General features: G+C 44.5%; 1 protein-coding gene across 1 annotated transcript in view; it reads right to left on the bottom strand.

The window, feature by feature from the left end:
* The window catches only part of SMIM8 (small integral membrane protein 8), a 31,888-nt gene extending 28,762 nt beyond the window's left edge, over positions 1 to 3,126 (bottom strand). Inside the window, exon 1 of the mRNA XM_044291407.1 lies at positions 3,010 to 3,126. The gene's annotated coding sequence lies outside the window, so the exon portion shown is untranslated. The remainder of the gene's footprint in view (positions 1 to 3,009) is intronic.
* Between the last annotated feature and the right edge of the window lie 15,493 nt (positions 3,127 to 18,619).

The raw sequence follows: 18,619 nt of genomic DNA, 5'->3' as shown, positions 1-18,619 counted from the left end.
ACCAAGAGATGGAATTATTTGCATTCTAGACATCTACATTTTAAAACCCATCCAATTGATGTTTATTTTGAGTAGATAAAGGCCATATTCTATCCATAGGGGATCTTATACAATACCTAATCATGGTGATTTGATTAATTAACTTTGAGCAGCTGCCATAGGGACCGGGCACCTACATAAACCCAGAGCATAGTTAGAACAACCATCCCTGACGAAGAAACCCGTAGGTTTCGAAACGCGTAGGATCTTTTGGTCTCTGGCTTACCCCGTAGGACAGTCGTGACGTCACGCCGCTCGTCCCGGAACCCTGCACCATCACAGCTCCCTCGCGTGCGCGCCAGCTACCGGCCGGGGCGGCGTACACGCTCTGAGGTTGAGCAGGAAGAAATCCTTTGAAGAAGCGCTGCGCAAGCTACCGTATCCTGTCACCATACCCGACAGTCGCTAGACAACCACGGATCAAAACCCCACATAGGTACAAGGTAAATCACTAAACTAAATTTAAATTCCAGCGCTGGTACCGAACATTAGTTTGTTCACTCCCATTACTGTCTATACCACCTTGGACCGGAGCAGCCGTCATCCAATTAGGTACCCAGCAGCGGCTCTATCTGCCTTAGTGCACTTAGAGAAAACCTAAAAGCGACAGCGCAGGCACAATTGTAAATATTCTACCTTTAATCCGATGTTCATTTATGTAAAAAAAGAAATATTTGTAAAATCGAAATAAAACACATAATTTACACAGTGTTAGCACAGTAAGGGGACATAACTACCGTGTGGGGGCATTGTACAGTGTTAGCACTGTAAGAGGACATAACTACCGTGTTGGGGCACTGTACAGTGTTAGGACAGTAAGGGGACATAACTACCGTGTGGGGCCACTGTACAGTGTTAGGACAGTAAGGGGACATAAGTACCGTTGGGAGCACTGTACAGTGTTAGGACAGTAAGGGGACTTAACTACTGTGTGGAGGCACTGTACAGTGTTAGGACAGTAAGGGGACATAAGTACCGTTGGGAGCACTGTACAGTGTTAGGACAGTAAGGGGACTTAACTACTGTGTGGAGGCACTGTACAGTGTTAGGACAGTAAGGGGACATAAGTACCGTTGGGAGCACTGTACAGTGTTAGGACAGTAAGGGGACTTAACTACTGTGTGGAGGCACTGTACAGTTTTAACACTGTAATGGGACATAACTACCATTTGGGAGCACTGTACAGTGTTAGGACAGTAAGGGGCCATAACTACTGTGTGAAGGCACAGTACAGTTTTAGCACTGTACAGTAATCCGATGTTCATTTATGTAAAAAAAGAAATATGTGTAAAATCGAAATAAAACACATAATTTACACAGTTTTAGCACTGTAAGGGGACATAACTACTGTGTGGGGGCACTGTAGAGCGTTAGCACTGTAAGAGAACATAACTACCATGTTGGGGCACTGTACAGTGTTAGCACTGTAAGGGGACATAACTACCATGTGGGGGCACTGTACAGTGTTAGGACAGTAAGGGACATAACTACCACCTGGGAGCACTGTACAGTGTTAGGACAGTAAGGGACATAACTACCACCTGGGAGCACTGTACAGTGTTAGGACAGTAAGGGGACATAACTACCGTGTGGGGGCACTGTACAGTGTTAGGACAGTAAGGGACATAACTACCACCTGGGAGCACTGTACAGTGTTAGGACAGTAAGGGGACATAACTACAGTGTGGGGGCACTGTACAGTGTTAGGACAGTAAGGGACATAACTACCACCTGGGAGCACTGTACAGTGTTAGGACAGTAAGGGGACATAACTACCGTGTGGGGGCACTGTACAGTGTTAGGACAGTAAGGGACATAACTACCACCTGGGAGCACTGTACAGTGTTAGGACAGTAAGGGACATAACTACCACCTGGGAGCACTGTACAGTGTTAGGACAGTAAGGGGACATAACTACAGTGTGGGGGCACTGTACAGTGTTAGGACAGTAAGGGACATAACTACCACCTGGGAGCACTGTACAGTGTTAGGACAGTAAGGGGACATAACTACCGTGTGGGGGCACTGTACAGTGTTAGGACAGTAAGGGACATAACTACCACCTGGGAGCACTGTACAGTGTTAGGACAGTAAGGGACATAACTACCACCTGGGAGCACTGTACAGTGTTAGGACAGTAAGGGGACATAACTACCGTGTGGGGGCACTGTACAGTGTTAGGACAGTAAGGGGACATAACTACCGTGTGGGGGCACTGTACAGTGTTAGGACAGTAAGGGGACATAACTACTGTGTGGGGGCACTGTACAGTGTTAGGACAGTAAGGGGACATAACTACCACCTGGGAGCACTGTACAGTGTTAGGACAGTAAGGGGACATAACTACCGTGTGGGGGCACTGTACAGTGTTAGGACAGTAAGGGGACATAACTACCGTGTGGGGGCACTGTACAGTGTTAGGACAGTAAGGGGACATAACTACCACCTGGGAGCACTGTACAGTGTTAGGACAGTAAGGGGACATAACTACCGTGTGGGGGCACTGTACAGTGATAGAACAGTAAGGGGACATAACTACTGTGTGGGGGCACTGTACAGTGTTAGGACAGTAAGGGGACATAACTACCACCTGGGGGCAGAGTTAGAGACCTGGCTAAGTGTAAAAGGAAGTTGCTGGGGCGCCAGGTTTTGTTGGGGCTGTGCCCTCCTCGTTTCCTACATGTCTACATAGTGAAGTCACATGACAATGACAACCGCCCTACTATATAAATCACCATGGGAAATGTCATAGCGGATGTCCGCACGTCACCGCAATCCGCTCTTTACTGCATTTCACAGACAAAAAAAAGCCCTGTGTGAACGAGTCCTATGTACTATTCTACTGAACAGGTCATTTAGCACAAGCTATGAGCACCACAATAGTATCTAAGGGGAAGAAGCTCCATTACTCTCACGATAAATCTACGTCTATATAATAGATACATCAGACAAGTCAGCCGGATAGCCTACCCTGATAAAGTACAAGCTGAAAGACACTGCAGGGCAGTACAATTACCGTACGCGAACCATTGCAAGAGTGTAGGGGCTCCCGGGAGATCACGCTGTCACGTGACTACACTAGCCACCGCTGTAACGCCGGAAGTCAGGGAACTAGAGCAAACGTCGCTCTGATAACGCAAGCTTGTAGTGGCAGGAGTATGAACGGCAGCTTACACATGGATGTGGGCATCTGATGCAGAGAAATCATCAGATCCCAACGTTTTGAAAAGCCAGTAGTGACGCTTGTAGGTGACAATTCTTATAAAGATTTTTTTTCTAGGTAAGCTTACCCAGACAATCGGTCTGAATTATGAAACAGGGTAAACACTTGTTCAGTGACTTCCTTATACTGTACTAGCTCCCTCTCACAAGTCCTTCACATGGGGGGCTGGAAGACCATATCGTAGGTGGCGGGCGGCCCAAAGAACAGAACCATGGTAATGGTAGAAAGTGTGGCGCTCACTGATCCTCAAAACGCAACATGTTTTAATAGGCCCAAAATGCGCGAGTCCACACAAAACAGCCATTGTCTGCTATACCTGTTCTTGCACGCTAGCCACTTATTACTAATGAAATAACATTTCAACAATGTATAGTGTTGAGCAAATCAAAGCATCCGAACTGGAATTCAATCCGAGGTTTAGGAAAAATTCTGCACTTCATGGTAACGAATCATTTTTCCTAAAACAGCGGCTAAAGTTGTCTTCGGCGTCATGCACACAACCGTTTTTTTTTTTTGCGGTCCGCAAAAACGGGTTCCGTGATCCGTGTCCGTTTTTCCTTCCGTGGGTCTTCCTTGATTTTTGGAGGATCCACGGACATGAAGGAAAAAGTCGTTTTGGTGTCTACCTGGCCGTGCGGAGCCAAGCGGATCCGTCCTGACTTACAATGCAAGTCAATAGGGACGGATCCGTTTGACGTTGACACAACATGGTGCAATTGCAAACAGATCCGTCCCCCATTGACTTTCAATGTAAAGTCAGGAGTTCCTATTATACCATCGGATCAGAGTTTTCTCCAATCCAATAGTATATTTTAACTTGAAGCGTCTCCATCACCATGGGAACACCTCTATGTTAGACTATACCATCGGATTTGAGTTACATCGTGAAAACTCATATCCGACAGTATATTCTAACACAGAGGCGTTCCCATGGTGATGGAGACGCTTCAAGTTAGAATATACTAAGAAGGGTGTACATGACTGCCCCCTGCTGCCTGGCAGCCCCTGATCTCTTACAGGGGGCTGTGATCAGCACAATTAACCCCTCAGGTGCCGCACCTGAAGGGGTTAATTGTGCGTATCATAGCCCCCTGTAATAGATCAGGGGCTGCCAGGCAACAGGGGGCAGACCCCCTCCCTCACCAGTTTGAATATCATTGGTGGCCAGTGTGTGCCCCCCTCCCTCCCTCTATTGTATTATCATTGGTGGCCAGTGTGCGCCCCCGGCCCCCCTCCCTCCCTCTATTGTATTATCATTGGTGGCCAGTGTGCGGCCCCCCCTGGTCCCCCCTCCCTCCCTCCCTCTATTGTATTATCATTGGTGGCCAGTGTGCGGCCCCCACCTGTCCCCCCTCCCTCCCTCTATTGTATTATCATTGATGGCCAGCGTGCGCATGACAGCGGAAAGACGGATCCGACATTTCAATACATTTTTCTGACTGATCAGGCATTTTTTAGACTGATCAGGATCCTGATCAGTCTTACAAATGCCATCAGTTGGCATAGGTTTTGCCAGATCCGGCAGGCAGTTCCAGCGATGGAACTGCTTGCCGGATCACTCTGCCGCAAGTTTGAAAGTAGCCTTAGAAAGAACGAGAAAAAATATATAAATACTCATCTACTTACTTGCGCAGAGGCAATCCACTTCTCTCTTGAGTGGAAAAGACCTGCCGAAGGAACACGCGGTGATGTCATCACGCTCCGCATAGGCCCTTTGGCAGGTCTTTTCCACTCAAGAGAGGAGCGGACTGCCTCGAGCAAGTGGATGAGGTAAGTAATTATTTTTTTCTTAACCCAAAAGACCATATTGCACTAGCGTATTAACGTTTTTAACGCCTGTTAGACGGGTGCACTTCTGTCTACGTGGCTGTTAAAATGGTCCCATTGATAGACTGAATAGGGTTTTAACATAGCGAGTTGTCACAAATTAATTTTTAACAAATCAGATTTTTTGTCAAACTGCCAAATAGGATTTTTCACTCATCTTTACAATTTATTATGAGGAGAATTTTTGAAGTCAGTTTTGCTTGGAGTCTGTGTTAATTAATTTGCCACATAATTTATTAAACATCACACATTGTAACCTGTACTGGGAATTTGTACATTTTGTTTTACTATGGGAGTCAACTACAATGTATATAGGCATACAGTTTATACAGTCACAGGTACTCTTCATATGTGCATACGGAATGATGTGAATATAGCATACCTCTGTGGACTCCCCAAGCAGGAATTCTAGGTGGGGGGGGGGCATCTTTGGATTTGAGGACAAAAACTTAATTGTTTTACCTATAGGAGTCTGGGTCATTTGAAGAGGACATATTTTACCGCACAGATAGTGCTGCTTACCCATCACACGGTGTTGTCCTCTGGTGATCTGAGTTGCACTTTTATCAGTTTATTGATTTGAGGACAGAATGAGCATGCATGGAGCTCCATATACATATCCATGTGGTAACATTTTGGTTCATAAATTGATATCAGTACTGTTCATCTTTTTTTTTTTTTTTTTATATGTAAAATTGGTAAAGTGGCTGATTTGATTTTTAATATTTTTGTTTTTTTTGATTTTTTTTTCACTGCAATTTGTAGTCCCCTTAGGTGACTTGAATGTTCTAGTCTCTGATCACTTATAGCACAGACTTCAGTAGAATACTATTGCAGTGTATGGTATTTTTACTGGTTGTCTACCAAGCTGTGCTTCAGGCACTTCTTAGGCTACTTTCACACTTGCGGCAGTGTGATCGGGCGGGCAGTTCCGTCGTCGGAACTGGCCGCCGATCTGCCGCTGACTGAAAGCATTTGTGAGACGGATCCGTCTCACAAATGCATTGCAAGGACGGATCCGTCTCTCCGCTTGTCATGCGGACTGACAGATCCGTCTTGTACATTTTTTCTCATTTTTACTGATCTGCGCATGCCGGAACGACGGATCCGGCATTCCGGTATTCTGAATGCCGGATCCGGCGCTAATACATTCCTATGGGAAAAAAATGCCGGATCCGGCGTTCTGGCAAGTCTTCAGTTTTTTTCGCCGGAGAGAAAACCGTAGCATGCTGCGGTTTTCTCTTTTGCCTGATCAGTCAAAACGACTGAACTGAAGACATCCTGATGCAAACTGAACGGATTACTCTCCATTCAGAATGCATGGGGATATGCCTGATCAGTTCTTTTCCGGTATAGAGCCCCTGTGACGGAACTCTATGCCGGAAAAGAAAAACGCAAGTGTGAAAGTACCCTTAGTAGGCAGCTTACTATGGCTAGCCAGGGAGCCTTCAAAGGCCCCAGGCTGCCATAGAAACCACTCTTCATTGCAGGGCTCCCAACAGAGGACATAGGGTGCTCTCTGTCTGTAAGCATCTGAGGAGTTGGTGTTCAATAGTACAGACAAAGTAAAGCAGGTGTACTAAGTCCATGAGCAAAAATAAATGCATACAGTACAGCACATTATACAATGAGTACAACAAGGTGGTTATGCCATAAACTGCAGGTGGATTATGGCGGGTATACAAAGATATGTGAATATATCACAAGTGTAACATCTTACAGATAAGCACATACAGTCATGGCCGTAAATGTTGGCACCACTGAAATTTTTCAAGAAAATGAAGTATTTCTCACAGAAAAGTATTGCAGTAACACATGTTTTGCTATACACATGTTTATTCCCTTTGTGTGTATTGGAACAAAACCAAAAAAGGCAGGAAAAAAAAGCAAATTGGACATAATGTCACACCAACCTCCAAAAATGGGCTGGACAAAATTATTGGCACCCTTAACTTAATATTTGGTTGCACCCCCAGTCGCTTCCTATAACCATCAATAAACTTCTGACACCTCTCACCCGGAATTTAGGACCACTCTTCCTTAGCAAACTGCTCCAGCCAGGTCTCTCTTATTGGAAGGGCGCCTTTTCCCAACAGCAATTTGAAGATCTCTCCACAGATATTCAATGGGATTTAGGTCTGGACTCATTGCTGGCCACTTCAGAACTCTCCAGCGCTTTGTTGCCATCCATTTCTGGGTGCTTTTTGACGTATTTTTTGGGTCATTGCTGTGCTGGAAGACCCAAGATCTCAGACGCAAACCCAGCTTTCTGACCAGGGTGGATTTGATTTAAATCAAACTGATTTAAATCACGATTTAAATCACTAGTCAGTAATGCTTGATTTAAATCATAGTTTTCTACATAAAGATTAATTCTTGCTGGTATAACTTATAATATGCAAGTAGATGAAGATTTTTAGAATAACAACTTTTCATATTAGTTGGATTAGGTTGATTCTGTATTCATAGGTTTGTAGAAGTTAGGATTAAGGTCTGTTTCTCAACTCTGTTCATGTTATAAAATTTTTGCTGTGAAGAAGAGGCATGTGATCTCTGCGGAGTCAAATTCAGTTTTGAGAACTGCAAAAGTAAACCAAGCATCTGTGATAATATCTCGTAGGCAGAGAAACTGCCCAATAATCTTACAAAAACCTCTGGAAGGACATGACATTGTGAATGGATTCATGGAATTTATTTACCCAAAAAATTAAACATATACAGCTTATTCTACATAATTAAAAAACGAATCTTTATTTCATGATGGAATAACCTTTGGATGGTAATATAATTTTCCTCAAAAAGCATTTTATATATAAAAAAAAAATTGATTTAAATAAAAAAAAATCACTGGGCTCTACAGTGCGACCCAAAATCCGTCGGTAATCCTTAGATTTCCTGATGCCTTGCACACATTCAAATAAAGAAAAAGCTGGTTACTTTATTGGTAACAGCAGCATTGGAATAGCAACGTTTCAACCATCTCTGGTCTTTATCAAGCTAGCTTGATAAAGACCAGAGATGGTTGAAACGTTGCTATTCCAATGCTGCTGTTACCAATAAAGTAACCAGCTTATTCACCAGAACTGAGGAGTGCTGTGGATTTTTTTCTTTATTTGTACACTTATGGGACCCCTAGCCAGGATCCTGATCCGCGAGCACCAACCTATCCAGGTTTCTATTGGCAACTGTCCCTATATTGGGACCTGGAGTGCTGCTTAACCCTCTTTTTTACTTGCACACATTCAAGGCACCCAGTGCCAGAGGCAGCAAAACAACCAGGGGCGTAGCTAGAAATGACTGGGCCCCATAGCAAAAAAAAAATTATGGGCCCCCCTCCCGGATCTCCCACCCCCACATACCTCTCAGACCTCCCACCCCTTCCAGAGCTCCCACCCAAACACCCCTCCAGTACCTCCCACCCCAACATCCCCACACCCCTCCTAGACCTCCCACCCCCACACCCATCCTAAATCTCCCACCGCCAGTCCCCAGATATAATGGTCCAGACATCAATTGTCCTGCTCCCCCCCCTCAATTTAATGGTCCAGACCTTGGAGATCCTGCGGCTCCCCCCTCAATAAATTGGTCCAGACCTCCAGGGTCCTGCTCCCCCCTAAATATAATGGTCCAGACCTCCAGGGTCCTGCTCCCCCTCCTCCCCAGATATAATGGTCCAGTGTCCTGTTCCCCCCTAAATAATGGTCCAGACCATACCTCCAGGTCCTGCTCCCCCCTTCTCCTTAAATGTACTGGTCCAGACCTCCAGGGTCCTGCTCCCCCCTTCTCCTTAAATGTACTGGTCCAGACCTTCAGGGTCCTGCTCCCCCCTCCTCCCTAGATATAATGGTCCAGGACTCCAGAGTAAATTTTACCAGTCCCAGAGTCAACCAGCCCTCACCTCACAGCCACTTTAACGTCTGCGCGCCCACACTCCAGCAGCGCTGCCTGGCCCAGCAGCACACAGCTTCGCTTTACGCGCCGCCTCTTCCACTTCCGGCCAGTAGGACTGCCGCCCAGACTGGGAGCGGGACCACTCTCCTCACTGCAGGTACGCCTCTCTGCCTCCGGCCGCCCCCTATCGCACTGCCCACAGCCTACAGGCCCTGCAGATAGCTCTTTCTCTGTCTGTCCTGGAGGGGCCTGGAACCCCTGTAGCTATACCACATGAATTAAAAAATAATAATCCTCAGCATGCGTCCCGGGCCCCCAGTGGCGTAGGGCCCCATAGCCATTGCTATGGCTGCTATGGTGATCCCTACGCCCATGAAAACAACCCCAAAACTTCAATGAACCTCCACCATATTTCACTGTAGGTACTGTGTTCTTTTCTTTGTAGGCCTCATTCCGTTTTCTGTAAACTGTAGAATGATGTGCTTTACCAAAAAGCTTTATCTTGGTCTCATCTGTCCACAAGACATTTTCCCAGAAGGATTTTGGCTTACTCAAGTTCATTTTTGCAAAATGTAGTCTTGCTTTTTTATGTCCCTGTGTCAGCAGTGGGGTCCTCCTGGGTCTCCTGCCATAGCGTTTCACTTCATTTAAATGTCGATGGATAATTTGCGCTGACACTGATGCTCCCTGAGCCTGCAGGACAGCTTGAATATCTTTGGAACTTGTTTGGGGCTGCTTATCCACCATCCGAACTATCCTGAGTTGACAATTTTCATACATTTTTCTCTTCCGTCCACACCCAGGGAGATTAGCTACAGTGCCATGGGTTGCAGACTTCTTGATAATGTTGCGCAATGTGGACAAAGGCAAATCTAGATCTCTGGAGATGGACTTGTAACCTTCAGATTGTTGATATTTTTCCACAATTTTGGTTCTCAAGTCCTCAGACAGTTCTCATCTCCTCTTTCTTTTGTCCATGCTTAGTGTGGCGCACACAGACACACAATGCAAAGACTAAGTGAACTTCTCTTCTTTTTATCTGCTTTCATGTGTGACTTTTATATTGCCAACACATGTTACTTGCCCCAGGTGAGTTTAAAGGAGCATTACATGTTTGAAACAATCTTATTTATCCACAATTTTGAAAGGGTGCAAATAATTTTGTCCAGCCCATTTTTGGAGTTTGGTGGGACATTATGTCCAATTAGCTTTTTTTCCTGCCTTTTTTGGTTTTGTTCCAATACACACAAAGGGAATAAATATACGTATTGCAAAACATGTGTTATTGCAATACTTTTCTGTGAGAAATACTTCATTTTCTTGAAAAATTTCAGGGGTGCCAAGTACATTTACGGCCATGACTGTAAATATACAAGGCATTTTTTACAGGATATAATGAGATAGAGCGATGGTATATTGGCTGGAAAGCCAAGAGATCCACTGGTTGTGAGCCTTAACCCTGGAGGACATAGTGGGAGCAAAAGCCAACTCACAGTGCATATGTGAATTGACCGATTGCACAACTTCAGCAACTGAAGAACTTTGTGCCAACTTCCATTGACGAGCGATAATGTTACGCGCTGCACTTAGAATGTGGGCAACCGACCATCGGAGGTTTGCAGGTACATCTATTAACCCTATGCCCAAGATCTCTAGTTCTGATGAGAGAATAAAATCATCTGTGGCTACATCTTTGATAAGTTCAGTAATATCAGACCAATATTTGCTGACTGAGGAGCAAGACCACCACATATGGAGAGGGGAACCTATTTCACCACAGCCCCTCCAAACATAAGGGAGAATAGTCGGGGACTAGGTAAGCTAGTCTGTTGGGGGTCAGGTACCAACGCAGCTGGACCTTCCTTGCCTGCTCTATATGATTAACACATTTGGAACTTTCAAACGACCAAAAGAAGGCCTTCCTCCATTGAGAGGCAGAGAAGGATTTCCCCAGTTCCTTTTCCCACTTTAGCATAAATGGCTGTTTACATTCCATGTTAGATGAGATTATGATAGAGTAAAAGGTAGATAACTTATGGTGAGGGGCTTTGCCATCTACAAGGAAGGTAATGAGTGGTTAGGTTACTTGACATAAAGGCGATGGTGGCAGGGAGTTCAAATGATGCCGGATCTGAAGAAATTGATAATTTATTTGGGAGTAGGAACCTAGTATGCAACAATTCATTATCTACCACAGTAGAATTGTTATATTGGCATCCGATGGAACAAATGCCTTGGATTACCCATGCTGCGAGAGATATGGTAGGAATATGATATTCCAGTGCAATGATAGGAAAATTGCTACGGGGAATATGAGATTTTTTTTTTGTATCTATAAAATAAGCCCAAATAAACATTGTAGCCTGCATGGTGAGTAACAGCATGTTGTGCCGGAAGCGCTTTATGCTATTTGCTGCCAACACAGTTTTCAGAGACTGGCCTCTGACGTATGTCTCCTCAATTTGAAGCCATCTCTGTGGAGTAGTCGGTGACCACCATTCCAGCTCCTGTTCTGCTAGGTTGGCTAAGTAATATTTATAAAGATTAGTAACTCCAAGTCCCCCAAGTCTTATTGGGAGGTGCAGAGCTGTTTTTGCTACTCTGGGGCATTTATCACCCCATATAAACCTCAACAGATCAGTCGGAAGTCGTGCAATCGACCCTTTATATAATTGGAGTGGGAGACATCTAAAATAATAAAGTATTTTGGGGAGGGATAACATTTTAGCCGCATTAATGCGGCCTATCCAAGATAAATGTAATTGAGACATTTTAGCATAATCCCGTTTTAATTCAGCCTTATTCAGGTTTATAGATATGGTCTCCTCTATAGAATGAGCTAGTTATACCCCTAGATAGGTGATAGAAGATTCAGCCCATTGGAATGAGTGTTTCTGTTGTATTCGGCCTCTGGCATCGTCTGACACATAGAATACTAAGACCTTGGTCTTCCTAACATTTAGCTTATAATATGAGCAGTGTGAATATGTATTAAGAATGCACATCACGGCATCTAAAGACTTCTCTGGGTCAGTCAGGACAATGATTACATCATCAGCATAGAGGCCAACAACATGAGAGAGATCCCCTGCTGAAATTCATGTAATCTGTGGACAATTCCTAATCATTACCGCTAAGAGCTCCATAACCAGTGCAAAAATCTGAGGTGACAGTGGGCAGCCCTGCCGAGGGCTATTTGTGATTTGGAAGGAGTCTGAGAGATAGCCTGAGGCCAACACTCTAGCAGAGGGTTTGGTGTATAAACCCATAATAGCTTAAAATATGGGACCACAAAAGCCAAACTTTCAAAGGACCTGATCCAGAACCCAGTGCACCTTGTCAAATGCTTTTTCAGCATCTAGAGAAGTGAACACTGTGGGATTCCTGGATCTATCTGCTAATTGAATAAGGTTGACCATGCGCCTAGTACCATCTCTACACTGTCTACCAGGGACAAAACCAGCCTGGTCAAGGTCTACTAACAGGGGTAGAAAAGCATTAATACGAGAGGCCAGAATTTTGGCATATAGTTTTAAATCCGTATTCAGTAGTGATATAGAACGAAAGTTTGCAGGTTCAACAGGGGGTTTACCTGGTTTTGGAAGTGTGATAACAGTGGCCATTAACATTTCCAAGGGAATTATACCTGAGGTAAGAAAGCTGTTATACAGAGCAGCCAAATGAGGGGCTATAATTGTATATGGAAGGTTTTATAATAGTTGGAAATGAAGCCGTCTGGGCCTGGGGCTTTGCTTAACAGTGTGGCTTTGAGTGCTAAAAGGATCTCACCTTCAGTTATTGGGGCTTTCAACAATGATAATTGTTCACTAGTTAAGGAGGGGAGAGTTAGTGAGTCCAGGAAAGCTCTAATGCCCTCTTGAGTTGGTTGGGGGGTAGTGACATCATCACAGAGATTATTTAAGCTAGCATAATAGGAGGCGAACATGTTTGCTATCTCTTGTGGGTGGGTGATCAGTAGACCATTGTAATTTAGTTTCTCTATTCTGGATTCTGCTGTCCTACGCTTGAGTCTGCGCGCAAGTAGCGCTCCTGCTCTATCATCCATATGATAAAAGGATGTCTTGAGTCGACTTAGCACTCTTTCATGTTTATACAGAAGAAGGGACTTTAAGTGTAGTCGCAACCGCTGAAGTTCTGCTAAGTGAGATGGGGTTGGGCAAGACTTGTATATGGTATTGGCTGCTTCAAGTTTTCTGATATTCTTTGACAATTCTTGTTCCCTGTTTTTCTTAAGGCATGCGGCTGATTTCAGCAGGATTCCTCTCATGTACGCCTTGTGCGAGCCACAAGGTGGAGATAGAGACCTTCGGGATGTCATTAAAGCTAAAAAAACTCACGTAGACGGGTACAATACTCCTCCACTCTCTGCCCTCTTAAGCAGATATGGATTAAGCCTCCACTGTGACGGCAACTGTTTAGGAAGACCATTGTCAATTTCAAGTGAGACATGCGCATGGTCAGACCAACTTGCACACCCAATGTCCGACCTGACCACCTTATGCAAGATTTCCCTAGAGACTAAAAAGTAGTCTATGCGGAATTGTGAAAAATGGGATAATGAGATAGGCATATAATCTCGTTCACCGCCATGTTGATATCTCAATATGTCATGTAAGGAGTTAGGTAAGTCTTCACGGTGGGAGTTTGCACTTGCGTGCCAATCTAAATCTGCATTAACAGGGATATTGAAATCTCCACCCACTATTCACCTTCTGAATTTTCCTAAAGAGTTTGTGGAGGACATTGGGTGAGACAATAGTATATTGAGCCCTCTCAATTAAGCACAATAAGATAACATAATGTCCTGCAGAATCTGTAAGACATTGCTGAGGAGTAAATGCTACTGAGGACCTAACACATATAAACATCCCAGATTTCTGCTTTTTAACAGTTGGAGAGTGGAAAATGTATGGAAATCGGTGGTGTGCACACCTATGCTGGTCAGTTTCTAACAGGTGGGACTCCTGAATCAGGGCCGCATCGCATCTAGACCTCAGCAAGTCAGACCACAGCTGAGACCGTCTGAACGTCGAGTTCAAACCTGTCACATTATTGGAATACATTTTTAACCCCATATTGAGAGAAAAGAGAGCATATTATACAAACCGGATTCCAAAAAAGTTGGGACACTATACAAATTGTGAATAAAAACTGAATGCAATGATGTGGAGATGGCAAATGTCAATATTTTATTTGTAATGGAACATAGATGACAGATCAAACGTTTAATCCGAGTAAATGTATCATTTTAAAGGAAAAATACGTTGATTCAAATTTTCACGGTGTCAACAAATCCCCAAAAAGTTGGGACAAGTAGCAATAAGAGGCTGGAAAAAGTAAATTTGAGCATAACGAAGAGCTGGAAGACCAATTAACACTAATTAGGTCAATTGGCAACATGATTGGGTATAAAAAGAGCTTCTCAGAGTGGCAGTGTCTCTCAGAAGCCAAGATGGGTAGAGGATCACCAATTCCCACAATGTTGCGCAGAAAGATAGTGGAGCAATATCAGAAAGGTGTTACCCAGCGAAAAATTGCAAAGACTTTGCATCTATCATCATCAACTGTGCATAACATCATCCGAAGATTCAGAGAATCTGGAACAATCTCTGTGCGTAAGGGTCAAGGCCGTAAAACCATACTGGATGCCCGTGATCTCCGGGCCCTTAAACGACACTGCACCACAAACAGGAATGCTACTGTAAAGGAAATCACAGAATGGGCTCAGGAATACTTCCAGAAACCATTGTCAGTGAACACAATCCACCGTGCCATCCGCCGTTGCCAGCTGAAACTCTACAGTGCAAAGAAGAAGCCATTTCTAAGCAAGATCCACAAGCTCAGGCGTTTTCACTGGGCCAGGGATCATTTAAAATGGAGTGTGGCAAAATGGAAGACTGTTCTGTGGTCAGACGAGTCACGATTCGAAGTTCTTTTTGGAAATCTGGGACTGCCATGTCATCCGGACCAAAGAGGACAAGGACAACCCAAGTTGTTATCAACGCTCAGTTCAGAAGCCTGCATCTCTGATGGTATGGGGTTGCATGAGTGCGTGTGGCATGGGCAGCTTGCATGTCTGGAAAGGCACCATCAATGCAGAAAAATATATTCAGGTTCTAGAACAACATATGCTCCCATCCAGACGTCATCTCTTTCAGGGAAGACCCTGCATTTTTCAACAAGATAATGCCAGACCACATTCTGCATCAATCACAACATCATGGCTGCGTAGGAGAAGGATCCGGGTACTGAAATGGCCAGTCTGCAGTCCAGATCTTTCACCTATAGAGAACATTTGGCTGCATCATAAAGAGGAAGGTGCAACAAAGAAGGCCCAAGACGATTGAACAGTTAGAGGCCTGTATTAGACAAGAATGGGAGAGCATTCCTATTTCTAAACTTGAGAAACTGGTCTCCTCGGTCCCCAGACGTCTGTTGAGTGTTGTAAGAAGAAGGGGAGATGCCACACAGTGGTGAAAATGGCCTTGTCCCAACTTTTTGGGGATTTGTTGACACCATGAAATTCTGATTCAACATATTTTTCCCTTAAAATGGTACATTTTCTCAGTTTAAACTTTTGTTCCGTGATTTATGTTCTATTCTGAATAAAATATTAGAAGTTGGCACCTCCACATCATTGCATTGGGTTTTTATTCACGATTTGTATAGTGTCCCAACTTTTTTGGAATCCGGTTTGTATACAAACTGATGTAAGCATGCGTATACAGTAGACAGATAAATGTTCTGAATTTTTAGGCCTAATAACACTTGCAGAAAAAGTGGAACATAAAAAAGGAAAAAACCATAACTAGCAGGGTCGACAAAATGATCACGATGCACAAAAACGCAGCGATCAGGGACCAACATAGTGTAAGGTAGATGGTTGGGTACAACAAGATGTCTGCTCGGTGGGGTATCACTTCCAGAAAGCAGAGCATACTAAGTGGGGGAGGTATATCATTATTCCGCCTGTGGCAGTCTTCCATATCTTGCATCTTGCTTTTAACAGCTGCCAGATCTTCAAGTGCCTCATGAGCATCAATAATAGCGTTGTGAGATGTGTCAAACTCCGCCATATTTCCTTCCATATGCGAGGTACGTTTGCTTAGGCTCTGCAGTTCACGCCTAAATTCCCTCAGGAGACCCATAATGTCATCTTTGAGGGAGGAGCGTAGGGAGTCCATCATGGAGCGCATGGCGCCTTCAGTCAGCGGGATGGAGGGAGATCCCGAGGACATAAGCTGGTCTGTACCCGACAAATTCCCCGGAGATGAAGCGAGAGAGACCGCAGGTAGATGAGCCGGCGCCACAGAGTCAGAGCCGCCGGGGCTGCCAGTCTCTGGTCTTGTGAGTTTTTTCAGCGCTTGTCTCTTACGCAGCTTACCCATAGCAGGAGACACTTGTACCTTCTGTGAGCTGCTTCAGATGCCTGGAGCGGAGCTGGCAAGTTATGCGGCCGGCGCCATCAGCGTGCAGGCCATACCCCCAGCATCCAAGGAGTTAAATGACCGGGATCAGAGTTATCTTCGATCCTGGTCATTGCAACTAGGTGCCAGCTGTATTTTACAGCCTCACCCCCGCGTGAAGTGAAATAAGCTGATGACCCTGCTCCATTTACCTCCTGCACCTCACTGATGCACTATTATGGGTCATAAAGAGGTTACGACTTTGGCATGCTGTGATCTCATGACAGGGAGGCAGTCCATGGTGATGAAAGGTTCCCAATGATGTCTTTGTATTTTTTTTGCATCATGAAGAAACCAGATTTTAATCGTTGCATGCCAGTGCTGGTATAAAGTCACAGGAGTATAGCTGCTAAGTCAAAGAAGTCATGCTGGCAAGGTTCGCCCCCCTGGCCCGATTGACATCCTGCAGGCCGGGTGCATCATCACAAGTGAACCTGCTCCTAAAGGGGGAAATGTACTGGTAAACCAGACATAATTCTTGTTGAGCTAGCGCAGCTGAATGTAATGATACCTTTTTCTTACCGTATTTTTCGCCCTATAAGACACACTGCCCCAGGTTTTAGAGGAGGACAATAAGAAAAAAAAACATTTTTCATTAGACATCAGATCAGCATTCAGACCCCCAATATTAATCAGACTTCAGCTCACGGCCCCAGTCAGACCCCCAATGTTATTAAGACCCTCAATCAGACCTCAGATCAGACTCCAATGTTAATAAGACCCCCCCATTCAGACTTCAGATTAGACCCCATGCCTCATATCACCCCCTACCATATCTCATAACCCCAGCCATATTTCTTTGCCCCTATTCATGTTTGATCAGCCCCCAGCCATGTTTGATCAGCCCCCAACCATGATTCAGCAGCCCCCAGCCATGTTTCAGCAGCCCCCAACCATGTTTCAACAGCCCACAACAATGTTTGATCAGTTCTCAGCCATGTTTCAGCAGCCCCCAGCCATGTTTAATCAGCCCCCAGCCATGTTTCAGCAGTCCCCAACCAGGTTTCAGCAGCCCCTAGCCATGTTTCAGCAGCCCTCAGCCTCAGATCACAAAATAAATAAACCACTTACCTCTCCTGCTCCTGGACGCTGCCACTTCTCACTGCCTGCGCTCTGTCTTCCTCCTCCGTCGGCTGTGCTGTAAAACTGGCGCGCACAGTGTGAGGTCACAGAGCGCCCTCACGCTGTGCACAGCCACTGCACAGCCGAGGACCAGGAAGAGAGATCACTATGTAGGAACCTGGCCCTGTCAATTAAAGAGAGGGAGGGGTTAGCCGAGGAAGCAGGAGGAGCAAGGGTTGCCCTTGGTGCCATTAACTGCTCATATGCATGTAATTTTTCTCCAAAATAAAGCAACAGAACTCTAACTGAAAGGTACAATTACATTCACTTGAGCTAGCCTGACGAGGCATTGTACCTGGTTCAACAGCAAATCTCCTGGTACAGATTCCCTTTAACCCCTTAAGGACCAGGCTCATTTTCACCTTCAGGACCAGGCCATTTTTTGCAAACCTGACCAGTGTCACTTTAAGTGCTCATAACTTTAAAACGCTTCGACTTACCCAGGCCGTTCTGAGATTGTTTTTTCGTCACATATTGTACTTCATGACACTGCTAAAATTGGGTCAAAAAAGTTAATTTTTTTGCATAAAAAAATACATTTTTTACCAAAAATTTTGAAAAATTAGCAAATTTCAAAGTTTCAGTTTCTCTACTTCTGTAATACATAGTAATACCCCCAAAAATTGTGATGACTTTACATTCCCCATATGTCTACTTCATGTTTGTAGCATTTTGGGAATGATATTTTATTTTTTGGGGATGTTACAAGGCTTAGAAGTTTAGAAGCAAATTTTGAAATTTTTGAGAAATCTTCAAAATCCCACTTTTTATGGACCAGTTCAGGTTTGAAGTCATATTGTGAGGCTTAGATAATAGAAACCTCCCAAAAATGACCCCATTCTAGAAACTACACCCCTCAAGGTATTCAAAACTGTTTTTTCAAACTTTATTAACCCTTTAGGTCTTCCACAAGAGTTGATGGCAGATGGAGAAACAATTTTGAAATTTCTATTTTTTGGAAAATTTTCCAATATAATCAATTTTTTCCAGGAGTAAAACAAGGGTTAACTGCCAAACAACACTCAAAATG

Source organism: Bufo gargarizans, chromosome 4, assembly GCF_014858855.1.
Source record: "Bufo gargarizans isolate SCDJY-AF-19 chromosome 4, ASM1485885v1, whole genome shotgun sequence".
NCBI lineage: Eukaryota > Metazoa > Chordata > Amphibia > Anura > Bufonidae > Bufo > Bufo gargarizans.
This window is presented reverse-complemented; position numbering and strand designations above follow the sequence as displayed.